Here is a 5,084-nt window from a genome sequence, read left to right on the forward strand (position 1 = left end):
CGACCATCACATCTGACCTAGGACTTCAAAAATGATGGCCAGTTAACATTTACTAGTTGCTTCCTCTGTTCCAAACACTAAACTAGGCATTTTTGCATGTTTCCTCTTTCGATCCTAATAACATAAGGTACCTGTTATTATTCTCATTTTATAGATAAGCAAACCAAGGCACAGACTAACTCAAGGTCACATAGCTTTCAAAGTAATTGAATTGGGGATTTCAATCCAGTTCCTTCTGTGTCTCCAAAGCCCATATCTTCTACTTCACACTATGTTTACAGTGAAACTATTGGTCATCTCAGGCAGTTCTCATGAAAAGACTCTATAGTAGAAGCTAAGAATGGAGAAGAGAAGAGGGGAGCTTCTCCTTTGCTATGTCCCTGAACGACCTGAGTGACAGAAGCTAATAAACACCCAGGTAGACGTGAGCATTCCAGCGTTTTCTTTGCTTCTGGAATGCCATAATTTGTCCTTCAGCAGTGAAAACAAGAGCTTCTAGTGAGTTCTCCCTACTCCAAAACTGGAAAATATCAGCTGTGCCTATCAGCAGCATCAGTGACCAAAAGTTGACCTTGCTTAGTTAATCAGTAGAGAAACTAATCAGTTGGAAAAATGCAAATTTGTTTTCTGTGCAGACTTGGAAACTCATTGCACTGAACCACTCCTTAAATTAAGTTTAGAGTAGTGATTCAAAATCTGGGTCAGATAAGGAACAACGTAAATCTGTAATAAGCAGGCTTGAGAGCAGGAGCACTCTTTGAATCCCATCATTGAAGGCATTTGTGTTCATTTCTTCTTAGGCCCCTTAACTGTGTCTACAGAACAGAAAATGGCCAACTCAGTTTGGATTGGATTGTTTTTTCCCGGCTGTCCCATATTTATGTGGATGAAAATTTTCTTGTAATGCATTTTAGTTTCAGTTTGAACAGTGCCCTCTGATCCTTTAGCCGAACTGTCAAACCTTAAGCTACTTTATTTTTCCAAACAAACGGTGAATTGCTGTAATCTATTACCTGGGTCATCAGATTCCAGAGGTGAACATCTCATGGACTAACCCTGTCCATTGCTACCTGGAACCCCTGGGTCACTGTGAGAAAGCACAACTGTGTCTTTATCTTTGTTTTTGAAATGCTAATTATGATTTAAAATCAGTGGCTGTCATTCAGCGCCTCAGGGGGACAAGCCAACAGTGGTACACCATTTCCTTTTTTCATTCCCCCCAAATGATAAAACAACTTTAATAAAATTAGCCCTGGGGCGGGCGCGATGGCTCATACCTGTAATCCCAGCACTTTGGGAGGCCTAGGCGAACAGATCACCTCGAGGCTGGGAGCTCGAGACCAGCTTGTCTAACATGGTAAAACCCCGTCTCTACTAAAAATACAAAAATTATCTGGGTGTGGTGGCACATGCCTGTGGCCCCAGCTACTCGGGAAGTTGAGGCATGAGAATCGCTTGAACCCAGGCAGCAGAGGTTGCAGTGAGCCAAGATCAAGAAAATTAGCCTTGTCCCTCTGCACTCTTGCTAACTTCCCTTCCAGTGTGCCTTGGAGAATGTGTGATTGATTTCCAGGCACATCAGCTCAGAAGGCATCTGCCAGAAAGTGGCACCGAGGAAGAAGACATTTAACACAATGCACAGTGTTTCTGTGCAGTAGGAGATTCTCTAAGTTAGTACTTCTCTTTTGTGATGAAATCATCAGCAACAAGAAAGAGTTGTCTAGAATTTTAAAACAAAATGCCTTAGGATTCCAAATAAAGTTATTTTAACTAATGCTTTCACTACTTTATGTACCTACTATGTTCCTGGCATCAGGCCAAGTTGCTGGAGGTTCAAAAGTTAATTGGACAAAATACTTTGAAAAGCTCACAGTGGAACTCATAGGTGAGGCAGATGAATTGTGACAAGTGAGACAAGTGCAATGATAGAAGTGTCTACAGGTGCAACAGTGGTGCCATTTTCTCTTTCTCCCTCAAAAATCTTAAAGTTAACAATAGGTAGAACTTTAACCTGGAGAAGATATGATAGGAAAGCTGTGGATATCAATTGCTGTCGTCAGATAGTCAAAGAATTACCACAGAGAAGGTAAAATAGCATTTCTTTCTCTCTTTTTTTTGTGAAAGACCAACACACAGGCCACCCAGTGGGCACTTACACATCGTACTCCAAAAGACACAGGATGTTTTGCTAATAAAAATCAATGGGAACAGGGATTCCTCTGGGCAACTACCACAACGTCATCCCTTTCAGGGACTGAGAAATCTCCCAACCATTTTCCTGATGGCAGCTGTGGTTCACTAGATACACAGCCCCTCAGGGGTGCCTTCCTGTTTCTTATAAAGAACATTTTCTTTAGATTTTTTGAAGTCTTCATTTGTTACTTTCATTCTACATTCTCTTAAGGCCATCAGACCAGCTTCTGTGCAGATTGCCTTGATGTCAGCACCAGAGAGGTCATTTTTAGCCACGATCAAGTCGTCCAGCGTTACATCATCAGCCAGCGTCATCCTGCTTGTGTGAATCTGAAAGATGCGCTTCTTGGTCTTTTTGTCAGGCAGGGGAAACTCAATATTCCTGTCAATGCGGCCTGGTCTGATAAATGCTGGATCCAAAGTTTCTATTGGGTTTATGGCCGTGATAACTTTTACATCTCCCCTAGAATCAAATCCATCCAACTGGTTCAGCAGTTCCAACATTGTTCACTGAATTTCTCTCTCAGCACCAGAATTGGAGTCATATCTTTTTGTCTCAATGGCATCAATTTCATCAATAAACACGATGGACGGTGCATGTTCTTCAGCAACTCAAAACAATTCTCATATGAGTTTGGGACCATCACCTAAGTACTTCTGAATAAGTTCAGAGCCAACCACTCTCAAGAAAGTGGCTGAGGTTTGGTTTGCTACTGCTTTGGCTAACAAGGTTTTACCTGTGCCAGGTGGACCATAGAGAATGACCCCCTTAGGCTTTATACCCATCACTTCATAATATTCAGATGGGTGAGAGGAAGCTCCACAGATTCCTTAATTTCCTGAATTTGGTTGTCCAACCCCCCAATATCTGCATAGGTCTCCTGGGGGGTCTTTTCCACCTTCATCACTGTGACCAGGGGATCCGTGTCATCCATCAGCACCCCTATCACCGCATGAACCTTGTGGTTGAGCAGGACCAAGCAGCCAGGTTCCAGCAGATCCTTGTCTACAAATGAAAGAATGCTGACGTTGTGTTCTGAGCCCACAGATGTAGACACAATGGCATGATTGTCATCAATGATCTCTTCCAAGGTTCCTACTGACATCAGGGTCCCCCTCAGATCATCCACCTTTGATCTTTCCTCCTCTTGCTTTTCTTCTAATGGTTTCATTTGTTCCTGATTTATAATGATTTCTTCTTCCATGAGAAGATAGACTTTAATTCTAACTTCAGTAATTTTAACCGGCACTGAGTGTGAGGTGTCACCACTGGCACTTTGCTGGCAGCATCTGGTCCCTTTGTTTTCTTCTTTTTCCCCACTCTAGTTGGTACAGGAGGGTCATATTTCTTTTTCTTGTCCTTGTCATCCTTCTTGCCACCTCCAGGACCATGACCACGACTCTGACTTTGACCCATCTTGCCTTGGCCACTTGAGCTGCTACTGCCAGAGTAAAATAGTATTTCTCTGCATTGCTCAAGAAAGCTTATCTGGTTAAATACCTACAAGAGGTATTTTAATTTGACATCAGTAGGAACTTTCTCCTAAGTAAGGTATTCCCCTAAGATGCTATCTTCTTTGAGAATTACCAAACTGTCCTATTTTTATGCTACAAGTGGACAGTCATACATGTTTCCACCTTGCTAGGCAAGTTTCTTTGCCATCAGCTCACTGCTTTCATGAGAGCATCTCATCTTTATGCTCTGTGCAGAGACAGGCACACTTAGCCATGTTGTACCTCATGATCCCACCCCACCCCATCCTAGCTAACTGAGCCATGATCAGATCTGTAACCCATGGCCAGGCATTCATTGGCTCTCTTTCCTGAAAACTTGAATTAAGAGTCAAAGAGACTGTGGTCATTCAGTCACATGTGTCCAGTTGGTAGACTCATGACTCATGGCACTGTTGGGCTGTGTACATAGAAATACAGCCAGCTCATGGAGAGGATGTGGAGAAATAGGAACACTTTTACACTGTTGGTGAGACTGTAAAATAGTTCAATCATTGTGGAAGACAGTGTTGCGATTCCTCAAGGATCTAGAACTAGAAATACCATTTGACCCAACCATCCCATTACTGGGTATATACCCAAAGGATTATAAATAATGCTGCTATAAAGGCACATGCACACGTATGTTTATTGCAGCACTATTCGCAATAGCAAACACTTGGAACCAACCCAAATGCCCATCAATGACAGACTGGATTAAGAAAATGTGGCACATATACTCCATGGAATACTATGCAGCCATAAAAAAGGATGATGAGTTAATGGGTGCAGCACACAAACATGGCACATATATACATATATAACAAACCTGCACGTTGTACACATGTACCCTACAACTTAAAGTATAATAATAAAAATAAATAAATAAATAAGCAAGAAAAAAAAAAGAAATATAGCCAGCTCAAAGAGAGGCTGCCAAGAAAACAGGACTATGGCAGAACACAGACGCTAAGAGAGAGAAACAGGACCAAATAGCTCCTGAAACTGAGAGTGGGGTTTTCATTTCTTCTGATTTCTAGTTCCTATGGCATTGGCTGTGACTCTGAGTTTGCCCATCAAATCCTTAAAATAATCCTTTCTTCCTTGAGCTAGATTCAGTATGTGTCTGTCTCATACAACCAATGATACCTACTCTAAAATTACCAAATATAAACAAGTTTGTATTTCTCCTTCAAGAATTAAATAGCATCTCTACACACTTCTGCCTGCAACATTGAACAAAATTATCCTTTAATTAGACATTGTTCCTTGAACTTCATTTTTATAATTGTTATTATATTATCGTCCTTTTCTTTTGTTCTTACACATGGGGAATAGTTTGAGAGGATCCAAAAATGCTGAAGTCAGAATCATTTTCCTCCAGAATTTGGAATTACTGC

At 41.4% G+C, this 5,084-nt stretch overlaps 1 pseudogene across 1 annotated transcript; it reads right to left on the reverse strand.

Moving 5' to 3' along the window:
* Positions 1–2,138: 2,138 nt before the first annotated feature.
* On the reverse strand, positions 2,139–3,610 carry LOC104658534 (annotated as a pseudogene). Its single transcript, XR_747436.2, has one exon. The product of XR_747436.2 is annotated as a 26S proteasome regulatory subunit 4 pseudogene (transcript).
* Positions 3,611–5,084: the final 1,474 nt, after the last annotated feature.

This window comes from Rhinopithecus roxellana, chromosome 20, assembly GCF_007565055.1.
Source record: "Rhinopithecus roxellana isolate Shanxi Qingling chromosome 20, ASM756505v1, whole genome shotgun sequence".
In the NCBI taxonomy this organism is placed as follows: Eukaryota; Metazoa; Chordata; class Mammalia; order Primates; family Cercopithecidae; genus Rhinopithecus; species Rhinopithecus roxellana.